This window comes from Cherax quadricarinatus, chromosome 77, assembly GCF_038502225.1.
Source record: "Cherax quadricarinatus isolate ZL_2023a chromosome 77, ASM3850222v1, whole genome shotgun sequence".
NCBI classification, from domain to species: domain Eukaryota; kingdom Metazoa; phylum Arthropoda; class Malacostraca; order Decapoda; family Parastacidae; genus Cherax; species Cherax quadricarinatus.
Window position 1 is genome coordinate 19,347,124 of NC_091368.1, and position 19,600 is coordinate 19,366,723.

Sequence of the window (19,600 nt, forward strand, 5' to 3'; positions counted from 1 at the left end):
TGTTATATTACAGACGTAGATGACATCACTGATATACGACACAGACAGTCCTGTGTTATATTACAGACGTAGATGACATCACTGATATACGACAAAGACAGTCCCGTGTTATATTACAGACGTAGATGACATAACTGACATATTACACAGACAGTCCCGTGTTATATTACAGACGTAGATGACATCACTGACATATTACACAGACAGTCCCGTGTTATATTACAGACGTAGATGACATCACTGACATATGACACAGACAGTCCCGTGTTAAATTACAGACGTAGATGACATCACTGACATATTACACACAGTCCCGTGATATATTACAGACGTAGATGACATCACTGACATATTACACACAGTCCCGTGTTATATTACAGACGTAGATGACATCAGTGATATGACACAGACAGTCCCGTGTTATATTACAGACGTAGATGACATCACTGACATATTACACACAGTCCCGTGCTATATTACAGACGTAGATGACATCACTGACATATTACACACACAGTCCCGTGTTATATTACAGTACTCTGTGTACACACATGTCTACCATTACCCAGTACTCTGTCTACACTCATGTCTACCATTACCCAGTACTCTGTCTACACTCATGTCTACCATTACCCAGTACTCTGTCTACACTCATGTCTACCATTACCCAGTACTCTGCCTACTCTCATGTCTACCATTACCTAGTACTGTCTACACTCATGTCTACCCTTACCCAGTACTCTGTCTACACTCATGTCTACCATTACCCAGTACTCTGCCTACTCTCATGTCTACCATTACCCAGTACTGTCTACACTCATGTCTACCATTACCCAGTACTCTGTCTACACTCATGTCTACCATTACCCAGTAGTCTGCCTACTCTCATGTCTACCATTACCCAGTACTCTGTCTACACTCATGTCTACCATTACCCAGTACTCTTTCTACACTCATGTCTACCATTTCCCAATACTCTGCCTACTCTCATGTCTACCATTACCCAGTACTCTGTCTACACTCATGTCTACCATTACCCAATACTCTGCCTTCACTCATATCTACTATTACCCAGTACTCTGTCTACACTCATGTCTTCCATTACCCAGTACTCTGTCTACACTCATGTCTACCATTACCCAGTACTGTGTACACTCATGTCTACCATTACCCAGTACTGTCTACACTCATGTCTACCATTACCTAGTACTGTCTACACTCATGTCTACCATTACCCAGTACTCTGTCTACACTCATGTCTACCATTATCCAGTACTGTCTACACTCATGTCTAATATTATCCAGTACTCTGTCTACACTCATGTCTACCATTACCCAGTACTCTCTACACTCATATCTACCATTACCCAATACTGTCTACACTCATGTCTACCATTACCCAGTACTGTCTACACTCATGTCTACCATTACCCAGTACTGTCTACACTCATGTCTACCATTACCCAGTACTCTGTCTACACTCATGTCTACCATTATCCAGTACTCTGTCTACACTCATGTCTACCAATATCCAGTACTCTGTCTACACTTATGTCTACCATTATCCAGTACTCTGCCTACACTCATGTCTACCATTACCCAGTACTCTGTCTACACTCATGTCTACCATTATCCACTACTCTGCCTGCACTCATGTCTACCATTATCCAGTACTCTGTCCACACTCATGTCTACCATTATCCAGTACTGTCTACACTCATGTCTACCATTATCCAGTACTCTGCCTACACTCATGTCTACCATTATCCAGTACTCTGCCTACACTCATGTCTACCATTACCCAGTACTCTGCCTACACTCATGTCTACCATTACCCAGTACTCTGCCTACACTCATGTCTACCATTACCCAGTACTCTGCCTACACTCATGTCTACCATTATCCAGTACTCTGCCTACACTCATGTCTACCATTACCCAGTACTCTGCCTACATTCATGTCTACCACTACCCATTACTGTCTACACTCACGTCTACCATTACCCAGTACTCTGTCTATTCTCATGTCTACCATTACCCAGTACTCTGTCTACACTCATGTCTACCATTACCCAGTACTGTCTACACTTATGTCTACCATTACCCAGTACTGTCTACTTATGTCTATTACCCAGTACTCTGTCTACACTCATGTCTATCATTATCCAGTACTGTCTACACTTATGTCTACCATTACCCAGTACTGTGTACACTCATGTCTACCATTACCCAGTACTCTGTCTACACTCATGTCTACCATTATCCAGTACTGTTTACACTCATGTCTTCCATTATCCAGAACTCTGCCTACACTCTTGTCTACCATTACCCAGTACTCTGCCTACACTGTTGCCTACCATTACCCAGTAGTCTGCCTACACTCATGTCTACTATTACCCAGTACTCTGCCTACACTCATATCTACCATTACCCAGTACACTGCCTACACTCATGTCTACCATTACCCAATACTCTGCCTGCACTCATGTCTAACATTATCCAGTACTCTGCCTACACTCATGTCTACCATTACCCATTACTCTGTCTACACTCATGTCTACCATTATCCATTACTCTGTCTACACTCATGTCTACCATTACCCAGTACTCTTCACTCATGTCTACCATTACCCAGTACTCTGTCTACACTCATGTCTACCATTACCCAGTACTCTTCACTCATGTCTACCATTACCCAGTACTCTGTCTACACTCATGTCTACTATTACCCAGTACTCTGTCTACATTCATGTCTACCATTTCCCAGTACTGTCTACACTCATGTCTACCATTACCCAGTACTCTGTCTACACTTATGTCTACCATTACCCAGTACTGTCTACACTCATGTCTACTATTGCCCAGTACTCTGTCTACACTCATGTCTACCATTACCCAGTACTGTCTACACTCATGTCTACCATTACCCAGTACTGTCTACACTCATGTCTACTATTACCCAGTACTGTCTACACTCATGTCTATCATTATCCAGTACTGTCTACATTCATGTCTACCATTATCCAGTACTCTGCCTACACTCATATCTACCATTACCCAGTTCTCGGCCTACATTCATGTCTACCACTATCCAGTACTGTCTACACTCTTGTCTTCCGTTACCCAGTACTCTGCCTACACTCATGTCTTCCATTACCTAGTACTCTGCCTACACTCATGCTTACCATTACCTAGTACTCTGACGACGGACTCAAATACACTTATTCAGTACTTATAGTCACAATGTCCAGTATTACCCGGTAATCTGCTTAGTAACAACATCATCCAGTTGTTTCATCATTTGTAAGTGACACTAAAATATGCATGAATATCACTTCGGTAGAAGATACTGAAAAATTACCGAAAGATGTAAGTAGTGTTTTCCAATGGGCAGTGGAAAGCTACATCTATCCCCTCCCCTCCTTCTCCCCCCCACCGAAAGATGACGTGTCGGGCTCCGGTCCAAACAGTAATCACTGTACTCACAGCTCCCAGCACTACTGTAAGTACATGCCTGCCTTGTATTCTAGTGGATTTATTGGTTGAAAGCTTCACTTTTGACCAATAATAAACTTAGTCCTTTCAGTCTTGCTCTATGTTGACTTTTGTAATAATCACCACGTCTTTTAGGTATTGTACTTATCATGGAGAGTGATTTCTTAAGCAGTGGGTAACCTGTGTATCTTTCCAGCTTGGATGACAGAGAGGGTCACCTGCCAATCAACGAGTAGAATTTAAGGAGACGGACTAACATTCTGAGATGTCCCAAATTCTGATCCACTTACCTGTTTGTGTATGCAAGTAGCAGGATATAACCCCGCATCATTGCAGTGGAGAAAACCTGCTTTCCTGTCATCTGGAAGGATTATTGACGGCTATAAAATCTGTGAAGAACGAGCCGGTGGGTTGTCACCAACACCTGCGACCCCCCCCCCATCATCAGCAACGGCTACGATTTCAACAACACGCAGTGTCACCAACACCAAACACCCAAGTTTTATATACATATATATTACCGTTGAATTCAGTTATCATTTATATTTTTCATTTTTCATTTTCCTTAATGTAGGATTAATATTTCATATTTAAGTGTTTTATATTTTCTAAATAATAAATTGTTTGTCAATTTTTGTTCTTTTTCTATTCATTAATTTTCCTGAGGAGAAGCCAGCCTTGGTAATACTGTCTGAAGTTGTTACAGAGCTGAGTAAGTCTTCACACAAGTGTAGAAGTATTCAAGAGGAAACTGGACAAGTATCTTCAACAGGTGCCAGATCAACCAGACTGTGTTGGGTATGTGGGGCAGCTGACCAACAGCAACAGCCTGGTTGACTAGGGAAGCACCATTCGAGCCTAGCCCATGGCCGGGCTCCTGGAGTGGAAAGACTCTCGGAACTCATCAAAGGTATATAAAAGGTACAATATACCTAGTACTCTGTCTATAGTCACAATGTTGACCGCTACTGACTCCTAAACATAGTCACAGGGATGACCATTATTTAGCATCAAGTGGAAGGGGTAGATTGCATACATAGTTAATAATGGGCATAACAAGACTCACGCAGCTACGAGAGAGTAAACCCAGTAGCGGCCAGCAGAGAGTCAGAGCCAGGTTAATAATGGGTATAACAAGACTCACGCAGCTACGAGAGAGTAAACCCAGTAGCGGCCAGCAGAGAGTCACAGCCAGGTTAATAATGGGCATAACAAGACTCACGCAGCTACGAGAGAGTAAACCCAGTAGCGGCCAGCAGAGAGTCAGAGCCAGGTTAATAATGGGCATAACAAGACTCACGCAGCTACGAGAGAGTAAACCCAGTAGCGGCCAGCAGAGAGTCACAGCCAGGTTAATAATGGGTATAACAAGACTCACGCAGCTACGAGAGAGTAAACCCAGTAGCGGCCAGCAGAGAGTCAGAGCCAGGTTAATAATGGGCATAACAAGACTCACGCAGCTACGAGAGAGTAAACCCAGTAGCGGCCAGCAGAGAGTCAGAGCCAGGTTAATAATGGGTATAACAAGACTCACGCAGCTACGAGAGAGTAAACCCAGTAGCTGCCAGCAGAGAGTCAGAGCCAGGTTAATAATGGGTATAACAAGACTCACGCAGCTACGAGAGAGTAAACCCAGTAGCTGCCAGCAGAGAGTCAGAGCCAGGTTAATAATGGGTATAACAAGACTCACGCAGCTACGAGAGAGTAAACCCAGTAGCAGCCAGCAGAGAGTCAGAGCCAGGTTAATAATGGGCATAACAAGACTCACGCAGCTACGAGAGAGTAAACCCAGTAGCGGCCAGCAGAGAGTCAGAGCCAGGTTAATAATGGGTATAACAAGACTCACGCAGCTACGAGAGAGTAAACCCAGTAGCAGCCAGCAGAGAGTCAGAGCCAGGTTAATAATGGGCATAACAAGACTCACGCAGCTACGTGAGAGTAAACCCAGTAGCGGCCAGCAGAGAGTCAGAGCCAGGTTAATAATGGGCATAACAAGACTCACGCAGCTACGAGAGAGTAAACCCAGTAGCAGCCAGCAGAGAGTCAGAGCCAGGTTAATAATGGGTATAACAAGACTCACGCAGCTACGAGAGAGTAAACCCAGTAGCGGCCAGTAGAGAGTCAGAGCCAGGAACTAAAAATTGACCCCTACAGCCACAATTAGGTGTGAACAGGCGAGTACAGTACAGTGCCTATAGACTCATACGTTGCCCTTACCCAGTACTCTGTCTAGAGACACATTCCACATTTACCCAGTATGTATTCTGTCCGACAGTCTCGTCTACCATTAACCATTATTCTAATTATACGCAAGTCTACCTTTCTCCGTTACTTTGATCACACATCAATGTCTACAATTACCAAGTACTCTTCTTAGTGACACACATACCATTTCCCAGTACTCTTGTTACAGACATTTCTTCCCTTAAGCAAGTCTCTCCCTTCTGACAGAGTGCACCAGTGCCTAGTACTCTGCCTGCAGACAACGTCTTCCATTGCAGAGTACTCCCCTTAGAGAGACAACGTCTACGATTACTCGTGACTCCCTAGACACACAAATTACTACTACCAGGTACTCTGCCTTCACATACAAAGTCTTCAGCTACCTAGTGTTCTGATTAAAGAAAAAGATTAATACAGACTTAACCTTAACTCAGTACTCTGTCTATGGACACACAGTCTACTTTTACCCAGTATTTTTTTCTTAAGAAACAACTAGCATTATAAATATTATGGGTACAAACATATTCATTAGTTACCAAGCACTCTGCGTGCAGACAAATGTATTTCCATTACCCAGTACTCTGCCTAGAAGCAACATATATTGTTACCCAGTTCTCTGCCTATAGACACAACGTCTACCATTACCCAGTACTCTGCCTAGAAGCAACATATATTGTTACCCAGTTCTCTGCCTATAGACACAACGTCTACCATTACCCAGTACTCTGCCTAGAAGCAACATATATTGTTACCCAGTTCTCTGCCTATAGACACAACGTCTACCATTACCCAGTACTCTGCCTATAGACGCAACGTCTACCATTACGGAGTACTCTGCCTATAGACGCTCCATCTACCATTACCCAGTACTCTGCCTATAGACGCTCCGTCTACCATTACCCAGTACTCTGCCTATAGACGCAACGTCTACCATTACCCAGTACTCTGCCTATAGACGCTCCGTCTACCATTACCCAGTACTCTGCCTATAGACGCTCCGTCTACCATTACCCAGTACTCTGCCTATAGACGCTCCGTCTACCATTACCCAGTACTCTGCCTATAGACGCACCGTCTACCATTACCCAGTACTCTGCCTATAGACGCTCCGTCTACCATTACCCAGTACTCTGCCTATAGACGCTCCGTCTACCATTACCCAGTACTCTGCCTATAGACGCTCCGTCTACCATTACCAGAAATATGCCTATAGACACGTCAAGTATTAATCCAATAGCTAGTTAACATCTAGTCCTCTAATAGTTTCGAAGAGGCATACTCTTGGACTTTTTTTTACACAGGGTTTGACAAGGTTAAGGATCCCTAGCTTTATTGACAAGCTATTTACAGGTTAAGGATTCCTAGCTTTATTGACAAGCTAAGAGCTGTTACCTACATCAGCTCATTTGAAAGCATTTTTATTGTTATGAGACATACAAGTAGGGAACAGGATGAAGTTGGAGCCATCTGTGGGCCAGCATTTTCATGTGATCAACTGACTTTATCTCGTTGACATGCTGTACGAATGTGTTCCATACTCAAGTCATCCTGGGTATGTATGATCTCAGATGGAGTGATGTTCTGGAGAAGGGTACAGCCAGAGTGAAGTTGCTGCTTTCTGCCCGTCTTGTGGCATAAAAGCTTGTTTCACGCTATTTTCGAAGTGGATCCAAGTGTGGTACTTCGACAATATTGGCCTTGTACATAACAGTAAGGCCACCCACATCCCTCCTATGTTGAAGGCTCTGCTGAAATGACAGATCTATCCAGGATGTGTCCAGGCGAGAGATGAGACGTCTTGCTCTGTTCTCTACTCTGTCAAGCAGTCTCTCTCTCTCTCTCTCTCTCTCTCTCTCTCTCTCTCTCTCTCTCTCTCTCTCTCTCTCTCTCTCTCTCTCTATCTCTCTATCTCTCTATCTCTCTCTCCCTCCCTCTCTCTCCCTCTCTCTTTTTTTAACCAAACTGCAGCAGGCCAGGGCTCGACCCTGCAAACCTTATACCGCCTCCTGAGACGGCACATTGTACACATCGCCTTACCACTTGAGCCAGCGATCCTACAGGAATCACGCATGCAGCTGAGCAACATGTTTTTCTCGTGATCCGAGGACACTCGTGGCAGTGGTATCTCGAGGGTTAATTTTTTTCAGGTGGGTATTCAAACAGGAGGAGGCTGAAATTAATCCTCAAGATACCACTGCCACGAGTGTCCTCGGAGCTGCATGCGTGATTCTTGTAGGATCGCTGGCTCAAGTGGTAAGGCGATGTGTACATTGTGCTGTCTCAGGAGGCGGTATAAGGTTCGTAGGGTCGAGCCCTGGCCTGCCGCAGTTTGGTAAATGATTTAAAATCACTTGTGTGGGACTATACATGTGCATCTACCTTGGCTAATACCTATCTCCAATACACCAGGGAGGAAGGAGGGGCGGCTGCCAGCTTCAGGGAGTCCCAAAAGTCTAGAAAATATGGAGAACTTGCCCATCATTATATGTTTGTTCCCATAGGCTCAGATACCCTTGGCTCATGGGGAAAGAATGCATCTAAGTTCCTTAAGGAGCTGGGAAAAAGACTCAACAGGGTAACAAGGGATCCCAGGGCAGCTAGTTTTCTGTTCCAGCGGCTCAATGCGGCTGTTCAAAGGGGTAATGCCTGCTGTATTTTGGGCACACGCCCCAGCTCTCAGGAGCTTATAATCGGTGACACACAATTAACATGTCCTGTATATGTCAACTTTATATCAACAATGTATCTCTTAAATCTTCTGTACCATATTATGTAATAAAATATTCCTATTGGTAAAAATGAATGAAAAGATGGGGTGGTAGGGGAAGTAGAATATTCAAACGGCTTCAGGAAGAAATCCAAATATTCTTCCTTGAAGCCTTTTTATCCACTTCTCCGAGGCTATGGGTCCCACAATTTACACCAGAGGTGGACCCCCATCATATATATATATATATATATATATATATATATATATATATATATATATATATATATATATATATATATATATATATATATATATATATATATACTCTAGCTCCCGGTGCCAGGGATGCAGCCTCTCAGAGCACCGACTCTCAGAGCACTACGCTTTTCCCAAAGCATCTTTTTTTTCCCCAATAGATAATTTTTACTATCACCTCAACTCGAATTTCTCGAATTAAGACCAGGGTAGAGTCCACATATAAACAAGCCTCATCTCACCCTGGAGGCGTTGGGGGGGGGGGGGAAGGTCAAAACATTATTGTTGGTGGTAGGTGCCCCGACAGAGCTAAATAGATTATGGAAGGAGTCCTGGGCCAGCGTGAGCGGTGCCTTGGGAATGACTTTCTTCGAGTTTGGCAGGTTCTTTTCATCCAGAAATTGCTGGATTGTATGTTTCCTGATAAGGCAGCTAGGGGAGACAGTGGTGCTTCCCTTTGCAAAGGGCACACTTGGGGGTTGCTTCAGCTGGTTCATTCCCAGAAAACTTGCTCTCCAAAGATACTGCAGACAGTTTTTTGGCTATTGCATTTATTTGTGATGTTGACAAATCTTTTTATAGAGACTTTGTAGAGAGTGTACCTGGTTCCAAAGTATTTCAATCCATTGTCACAGATGGCTTTGGCACCTTCTGGTATCTAGAGGATTAGTTTCAGAGTTTGTTGGTTATTCGACTTTTTGGCAAACTTATATGTCTTTAGGACTTCCAACTCTTGAGTTTTCTTGACTGATTTCCTCCACGAGTTCTTCAGCCGTGCAGTCTGGCATGAAGCGGTTGATTGGCACAACAAACAGAACGCTGGTCCTAGTAGTTGTCTGGGGGTACGGGGATGATACTTACATTGTTCAGTTTATCTAGCATATCTCTCCTAAGTAACTGGAGTAGCTCCTCTTACGAGGAGAGGAGTAGTACTGCACCAGAGTGGCTTTGGAATACAGTGGTTCCTCGTTTTTCGTAATTAATCCGTTCCTGGAGGAGCTACTATAAACGAAATTTACGATTTGCAAATCAATTTTCCCCATAAGAAATAATGTAAATACAATTAATCCGTTTCTGACACTCAGAAGTATTAAAACAAAAATTTTTTTTACATGAAATATACATGTAGTACATAAACAATACAATGGGAAATGATGAATGAAACATTAACAGCATAACACTTACCTTTATTGGAGATTCTTCTTAGTGTATGGGAGACTGGAGGAGGAGAGAGATTGGATTGTTTACAGTTTGGAAGGGGAATCCCCTTCCAGCAACACCTCAGGTACCAATTGCTTCTCTGGGGTTGCTTCTCTTCTGTTTCTTAATGCCACTAGGACCACCTTGAGAGTCACTCTAGTCCTGTCTCGCAAAGTAACTGTGGAGAGAGCTCTGTTTCTGGCGTCTCTTTAACACTTCCCTAAAATGGTACGACTTTGTCACTGTACATATTTCTCACCTTCTTTACCACAGGTTTGACACTAGGAGCTTTCTTTGGAGCCATGGTAGCTTATTTAGTACTTGCAAGCACTAAAATGAGTGGAATATTATGAAATATTTCGTAGGAGCACTTGAGGGGACCTTCACTCACTGGTAAACAATGCCAGACTGGCTGGGTAGGGAGGCCTCCCCGGCTCACACCGTGCGTAAGCGTCCTAGACGAACTACTATTCGCGAGTCAACCTGTGAAAAGCGAGTCCATGTTTATTCGAAAATACCCCTATGATTGGCGAAATTTAAGATTGCCGAGAACTACGAAAAGCGAGGGGCCACTGAATATCCACAGGTGCAACAGTGGCATTAGTACAAATGCAGTCTAGTATGTCCCCTTGGACTTATGGTTATCAAGTGACCCAAAGTCTGACTCGTATCTTGAGCATGTTGCCCAGCAGAGGTACAGCTGACTCAGATATGCTGAAAGAACTTTCCTTGATATCCTGTCTTCCAACTTCAGCTGTCTTCTGGAGGTCAGCCCCTAACATAGCCTACCCTCGAAGAGGTGAGGGGTACGGGGTCCCAGGACAATGATCGGCCAGAGTTTAATATACCGCACGGGGAAGGGGGACTCGCCTTGCCTTGTTTAAGTTGCTTGAAGCTGAGTTGCTGAAAAGAGAAGATAGGAAAGGGAGAACGACAACAGTGTAAGGAGTGTGATGGCTGGGGAGTTGTTAGGGGAATTGGGTGGTGGGCCGGTGGGGAGATTGCTAGAGGAGGAGAGGGGAACTAGCAAGCTGGTCACCCCATTACATTCTTGATGGGATGGGGCTCGAAGTAACAGCAAGCTAGTTGCCTCTCAGCTCTCAGAACAGTCTAGCAATCAGTATAACCCAAGAATGCGAGCCGTCCAATCTGTTGATTTCTTAATATGCGAATTAATGATCCTGTGAATCAGTCTGTGATTGTAAAATCAATCTTTGAATCCAGGATCAACCATTACCCAGTACTCTTTCTGCAGTGACAACCTTTGATATACCTTTGATGAGCCCGGCCATGGGGTAGGCTCATCTGATTCTTCCCTGGTCAAGCAGGCTGCCCCACATAACTATCACAACTTGGATGATTTGGCATTTGGTAAAGATACTTGTCCAGTTTTCTCGTGAAGGCTTCTATACTTGTTCCAGCAGTATTTCTGATATCTTCTGGTAAGATGTTGAATAGTCTGGTGCCACGAATGCTGATACAGTGTTCCCTTATTGTCCCCACCGCACCCCTGTTCCTCACTAGGTTTATTTTGGACTTCCTCCTATATCTCTCACTCAAGTATGTTGTTATGGCAGTGTGCGGATTTGGGATCAGACGGTCGAGTATTCTCCAGGTTTATATTATCATGTATCTCTTCTCCGCTCCAGTGACTACATGTTCATGACTTTAAGGCGTTCCCAGTAATTTAGGTGCTTTACTGGCTCAATGTGTGCTGTAAACGATCTCTGTATTTGTTCCAGCTCTGATATTTTCCTGCTTTAAACGGGGCCGTCAGCACTGAGCAATATTCTAAATGAGGGAGGACTAGCGATTTGAAGAGTGTCACCATTGGCATTATTTCCCTCGTTTTGAAAGTTCTTAATACCCACCCCGTCATTCTTCTTGTCTTGATAGTTGTTTTATTATATTCTTTAGAAGAAAAGTCATCTGACTTAATTGTTCCTTTCGTTTTATTTGGTGACCCTTTTGAGTTCTTTTTGAGATCTCCATTCTTTCCTTACCTAAGCATATCAAAATGGTATACAATACCGACAGGTTGGTAGGTAAGACACATAGGCAACAGTTAGGTAACTTTATTCCGAAACGTTTCGACTACACAGTAGGCTTCTTCAATCGAATATAGAAAGTATGCAGGAACAGTAGAGATGTGAAGACGATGTAATCAGTCCATCACCCTTGAAGTCGTAGATTTGAGGTTGTCAGTCCCTCAGCCTGGAGAAGTTCAATTCCATAGTCAGGAACTGAACTTCTCCAGGCTGAGGGACTGACAACCTCAAATCTACAACTTAAGGGTGATGGACTGATTACGTCGTCTTCACATCTCTACTGTTCCTGCATACTTTCTGTATTCGACTGAAGAAGCCTACTGTGTAGGCGAAACGTTTCGGAATAAAGTTACTTAACTGTTGCCTATGTGTCTTACCTACCATACCTAAGCAGCTGGAACTTATCACTATTGAACGTCATGTTGTTCTCCACTGCCCTCTAGAAAACCCTGCTTATGAATTCCTGTAATTTTTCCGTGTCCTCTACAGTAGTGACTTTCATGCTTATTTTAGTGTCATCTACAAATGATAAAAAACTGAGTTGGGTGTTCTTATCTATGCTTTGAGGATGAGAAACAGCAGAGGTGCCAGGATAGTGCTTTGGGTAACTGCGGTTTTTACCTCGCTGGTGTTGGATTTTGCTCTGCTTACCATACTTTCTGTTTTGTGTGTTAGGATCCCGAGAAGCCATCTGCCTACCTTCCATGTAATGCCCATGGCCTCATTTTGTGTGCTTTCACTACATGATCGCATTTGTCAAAAGCCTTTGCAAAATCTGTGTAAATCACATCTGCGTTTTGGTCGTCTTCCAATGCCTCCATAATCCCGTCATAATGGTTCAGCAGCTGTGACAGGCATGATCGTCCTGCTGTAAAACCATGCTGGTTCGGGTTATGCTCGTTGTGCTGGTTCAGGAAATTTGTAATCTGCCGTGTCATCACTCTTTCGAAGATTTTTATAGTATGAGAAATTAGGGACCAAAGAGCTAGTGCTCTACTACCTCCCTTATGCAAACGAGCTATGTCTGCACTCTTTAAGGCCTCGGGTATTTCACCTAGATCTAGGCTCTTTCATCAAAGAATACTGAGGGCTCGTACTAGTGGTACTTTGCACTTCTATATAAAAAGAGCATCCCATGAATCTGATCCAGGTGCTGAGTGAGTGGGCATGTTAGCCATTTGTTTTTCGAATTCTCTAGGTTTTGTACTAATGTCAGTTTATCTGCGTGTCCTTCTGCTGGAGTGAAAAATATTTCTGCATTCTCAACCTTGCTGTCATTTAGTGGGTTGCTGAACATCGACTCGTACTGTTCTTTTAGGATTTCACTCATTTTCTGTGCATCGTCAATATACGGATCTCCTCTCAGTAAAGGTAGTTCTTGGCTTGGATTTTGCATACGAATAGAAATATTTTTGATTTCTTGCAATATCCTCTATGGCCTTTTTTTCCCTTTGCACTTCTTCTGTGAGGAATGACATCCTAAGTTTTTGTTCTAATTCAGTGATCTCTCGGCTAAGACTATCTTTCCTCTGTTGCGACATATTTGCGATTTTAAGCAGTTCAGTAACCCATTTTCTTCTGTTCTGTCTCCTACGCTCTCTCTCTATATCTGATCTTCTGGGTTTCCTCAATGGTACGTGTTTAATACAAACCTTCTTTGCTTCTATATTCAGCTTCTCTAGGCACTGGTGATGATTCAGGGCGCCCATATCTGACTCCCAGGATATGTCTGATAGCTCTTTGTTTATTTTTTCCCAGTCATTTTTATGGTTTTTGAAATTAAACTTGCTGAACATCCCGTCTCTAACATTAGTGACGCAGTTCCCTAACCCTGAGTTAATACTAGTTCGTACTTCTATGATGTTGTGATCAGAGTATATTGTTTTTTGTAACTGTTATGTCTCGGATTAGCTCCTCGTTGTTTGTGAATATCAAGTCCAGGGTATTTCCATTTCTAGTGGGATCAACTACACATCCGTTTGTTCAATGAGTACTTTTCACAAAGCCTCATTAGTTCCCTGGTATGTGCCTGTTGTGCCAGGTATAACGTTGCGTTGCACCATCTTCCATTTTACATGATATTAAAATCTTCAAGGACTATAATATTTGGTGTGGTATCTTCTAGCTTATCCAGACAGATATCTTCTTTAACTGATCTGTTAATTCCTCAGCAGTTGATGATGTTTATATACTAGGATAATTACCAAAATTCTATTTTCAACTTTAATGGGGAGGAGATGGGTTAGTGGGGGACACTTCACACTGGGTGGGGAGGAGAGGGGTGAGAGTGGGGGACACTTCACACTGGGTGGGGAGGAGAGGGGTGAGAGTGGGGGACACTTCACACTGGGTGGGGAGGAGAGGGGTTAGAATGAGAGGACACTTCATACTGGGTGGGGAGGAGAGGAGTGAGATTGGTTACCTGGAGGTTACCTGGAGGTTATTCCGTGGATCAACGCACCCGCGGCCCGGTCCATGACCAGGCCTCCCGATGGATCAGGGCCTGATCAACTAGGTTGTTACTGCTGGCCGCACGCAGTCCAACATACGAGCCACAGCCCGGCTGATCAGGCACTGACTTTAGGTATCTGTCCAGCTCTCTCTTGAAGGCAGCCAGGGATTTATTGGCAATTCCCCTAATGTTTGATGGGAGGCTGTTGAACAGTCTTGGGCCCCGGACACTTATGGTGTTTTCCCTTAGTGTACCAATGACGCCCCTACTTTTTATTGGGGGCATTTTGCATCGCCTGCCCAGTCTTTTACTTTCGTAGGGAGTGATTTCTGTGTGCAGATTTGGGACCATTCCTTCCAGGATTTTCCAAGTGTAGATTATGATATCTCTCTCCCTCCTGCGTTCCAACGAGTACAAGTCAAGTGCTTCCAAGCGTTCCCAGTAGTTAAGGTGCTTGACAGAACTTACACGTGCAGTAAAGGATCTATGTACACTCTAGATCTGCGATTTCACCTGCTTTGAATGGATGTTAATGTACAGCAGTATTCCAGCCTAGAAAGAACAAGTGATTTAAAAGGACCATCATTGGCTTGGCATCTCTCATTTTGAACGTTTTCATTATCCATCCTATCATTTTCTTTGCACGTGCGATCGTGGCACTGTTGTGATCCTTGAAAGTGAGATCCTCAGACATTACTACTCCCAGGTCCCTTACATTATTTTTCCGCTCTATTGTATGGCCAGAGTCTGTAGTATACTCTGTTCTAGTTATTATCTCCTCCAGTTTTCCATAACGGAGTAGTTGGAATTTGTCCTCATTGAACATCATATTGTTTACCGTTGCCCACTGGAAAACTTTGTTTATATCTTCTTGGAGGTTAACCGCGTCCTCAGCAGATGACAGCCTCATGCAGATCCTAATATCATCCGCAAAGGATGATACGCTGCTGTGATGTACATCTCTGTCTATGTCTGATGTGAGGATAAGGAATAAGATGGGGGCGAGTACTGTGCCTTGTGGAACAGAGCTCTTCACTGTTGCAGCCTCCGATTTTAACTCTGTTGACCACTATTCTTTGTGTTCGATTTGTTAGGAAGTTGAAGATCCATCTCCCCACTTTCCCAGTTATTCCTTTAGCACGTATTTTATGGGCTATTACGCCATGATCGCACTTGTCAAATGCTTTTGCAAAGTCTGTTTTATTACATCTGCATTCTGATTTTCTTCCAGTGCATCCAAGGCCATATCATAGTGATCCAGTAGTTGTGAGAGGCAGGAGCGACCTGCCCTGAACCCATGTTGCCCTGGATTGTGCAGGTTTTGGGAATCCAGGTGATTTGCAATCCTGCTTCTTAGCACTCTTTCAAAGATTTTTATGATGTGGGACGTCAGAGCAATTGCTCTATAGTTCTTAGCTAATGCTTTGCTGCCACCTTTGTGGAGTGGGGCTGTATCCGTTGTTTTGACTGTGGAATTTCACCCATGTCCAAGCTCCTCCTCCTCCACCATTTAACACGTTACTGTGGGCGTTTTGCACAATCAGTTTTGTTAGCCAATGATACTTGGGGATCAATATTGGATGTATGGCTTCTATAGATAGTAAAGAATTATGAATTCTTCCTCGACATCTTGTAATTTTTCTGAGTTGAGTTAAAGTCTTAAAGAATTAATCATATCAGGTTTCTTTGGGGATTTATTTTGTGTTTCCAGAAATTTATATTCTGTTGAGAAAACGTCTTTCTGTATTAGTTTCACCCAGTATTTAATGGGTTCAAGATATTCATAATCAGGTTTTATTCCTTTAATGAATTTAAAGGTAAGAGCTGTAACTCTTAAGAGTTTACCTAAAGATGAGTATTTAGATCCATCAATGACTCTGTTGCGTCTGCAGTATTTACACAACTTTTTTCTGCTGTGTTCAAGCAAACTGTTTCTTCTGGCATAATGTGAGGTTTTTGCTGAGGCCAGTTATGTTTATTAGAGAGCCAGTTCGGTCCGTGGAGCCATAATTTATTATCCACAAATTTCTTAAGTGGGACACCACGTGACAACATGTCAGCTGGATTCTCTTGGGTAGAGACGTGGAGAAAGAGATAATCTCTCTGCATCTCTTTTATTTCTGCTACTCTGTTCTGTACATAGACCAACTTACTCTTATTATTTCTTAACCACTGGAGAACTGCTTCATTATCACTCCAGATCACGGTTTTCTCAACAGTGAGATGATCAAGTACTTTGTTGAGATAGACAGCTAATTTTGTACCTACATAGAGTGCTGTCACTTCCAGTCGTGGTACTGTTCTGACCTTCAAGGGTGCTACCCTGGCCTTTGAAGTAATTAGTGTACTTCCTTCAGCATTACTCATGTAAGCTACAGCGCCATAACCTCTGGTTGACGCATCACAGAACACATGTAATGTGTACTTGTTTCCCTCTTGACCTATTTGTCTGGGAAATTGAATTTGATGAAGTTGTTTAAACTCCCTGGATATGTCATCCCATGCTTGACTCATTTCTAGAGGCAAGTTCTCATCCCATCCAATTTTGAGCTTCCATGCATCTTGCATAAGCATTTTACCTTTTATGGTAATCGGTGAGACGAGTCCTAGAGGATCAAAACATTGTGATACCTCTGACAGTAAACTACGTTTAGTGAGTGTACTGCATGATTTATTGTTTATCTTTTTGAGACTCAAAGTGTCTTCTTGTGTTTTCCAATTAAGTCCCAACATATTTATGCAATCAGGAATTTCAGCTTCAGGGAATTCTTCCTTGATAAGTTCCCTTAATTGCTTTGAATTAGTATTCCACATCCTTAGAGGCATATTTGCTTCTTTCATCTCCTTGTTAGCTTCTCTGTATAAGGATTTCAAATCCTCCTATTTATTCACAGTACCTTGAAGATTGTCCACATAGAAACTTTTTTTAAAGTTTTCTTTGAAGGGACTTTCAGATTTCTTCAAATGTGTATTTAGAGCAGCTTCTAGTAAGAATGGAGAGGATGTTGCACCAAACAATACTGATTTGAAACGATAAGTTTTCACAGGACTTCGACGATCATGTGGGTTTTCAGGCCACAAGAATCGAGTATAATCTCTTTCTATTTCTTGTAGTTCTACTCTTAAGAAAGCTTTGGAAATATCATCCGTGTAGGCTTGTAGGGTTTGTGCGAAATTTCATAAGCACGTCTCCAAGCTTCTCAGTTAGTGAGGGTCCGGTCATCAGACAGTCATTAAGACCTGCTACATCTTTATTTGCACGTGCGCTGCAATTATATACAACACGTAGTGGAGTGGTTTCAGAATCTTTTCTGACTCCAAGGTGCTGGAGATAATGAGCGTCTGTCTGCAACTTATCTTCGACTATTTCCTCAAGGAATTTATTTTCCAACCGTTCTTGTATGACATTATTATAGACAGTCGGCAGCTCTGGATTCTTCCTGAGCTCATGTATTTGTGCTTTCATTTGTTCTAGAGCCATGCGATAATTGCTAGGCAGATGTGGTGGATATAATTTCCATGGTAACCTAACCCAATACTGTCCATCTTTATATTTGACAGTGTCCAAATATTGGTTATAAGTCTGAGACTCTTGTGGGCTTGGTTAATTTACATCAATACCTATAGCATCTAAATCCCACAACTTATCAACTGGTTCATTCATTTCTTCCAGTAATGATAATTTTTGCTGTGGTACATGATCAGCGGTTATTCTCGTAACTAGTACATTTTCCACTGAATCAATATCAGCTTCTTTCCCACTTTGAGAGGGAATGGGACCACATATCATGTGGCCTCCTGCTGTTTTCAACAAGTGAACATCATGTTTACTTACTATATTTTGCACAAAACAGTGATAATCACTTATAATTATTAAATCAATTGGACTAATTGTGTTCGTCTGTATGTCAGGACAGGCTAACTTGACCTTAGCTGCTTTCAGTGCTGCAACTGTTTCTTTTAATCCCTGGATCTGCACAGACTTAGGCAAATCATCTACTACCACAGCTTCTACTGTCTTTTTCCTGTTTCCTAGACCAACAGTGATTCTGGCTAGGTCATATGTCTGTTTAACAGAATTGTGGAAAAAACCAGCTACATCTAACTGTACTTTGGCATAGGGTTGTTTATTCAGTTTCTGCAACACTGTTCTTCTTATGAAGGACCTTTGTGAGCCTTGATCAAATAGTGTTAGCACATTGGTTTTGTGTAATTTATTAGATAACTCAACTCGAGCTATCGGGAGAGCAGTTGCTTTAAACTTATCTCTCACATTTAATGCTGTTGCTTGTTGACTTCCTGATTCTGTGGAAGTCTGCTGCTGTTCAGCAAAAGTATTTGGGCATAATGCTGTATGATGCATACCCTTGTATTTAAAACACTTCTTCAGTGAGCATTTTCCTCCCTTGTGTTCACCTAAACACTTGATGCATCTTTTCAGCTGATGAACACGTTGTTTACGTGCCTCCATTGATGTGTATTGACTACAATACTGTGCCCAATGTGTTCCATCACAAAGTACACATTTTGGAGTACGTTTATGTGTGACAGTTTGTTTACTGTCTGTTGTATTCACAGCTTGATAAATGCCTATATGGGATTTCCCATTCTGTGATTTAGTGGGAGTAAGTATACTCCTTTTATACTGAGTTGAAGGTTTATTATCCACGAGATTTGTGGATTTTTCATCTTGTCTCGTTGCGCTGGATGCATGAAACTATTGTTTGTAAACCATTGCTAATTTCTTCACAAGTGAAATAGCATTTATTGAACATAATATTTAATCGTTCAATAGTTTGTGGTGACAACTTATCTTGTACAATACCACTGATAAACATTGTCTTAGGTCATATTTAGCACCTAGAGATCTGAGACTATTGTCTAATGTGATTCTAAATGCCTGTAAGTCTGAAAAACAATGTTTGGGTGGCTTCAAGCTTGATATTAAGACTGCATGTCTAACTCTAGCCTTGTCAGCATCGAAGTAATTGTCTGCTAAGACACGTAAGGCTATTTGATAATTGCCTTTAACCACCGGAAATGACTTAATCAGTTCATAGGGTTCTCCCTTCACAAGACATTTAAGGTAATTGAACTTAGCAATCTCATCTATGTCAGTTCGTGAATTTACTATGGATTGAAAACCACTAATGAATTCTTCATAATTATGACCTTGGAAAATAGGTAATGACAATGTAGGTAAGCTTGGTAATGGGAC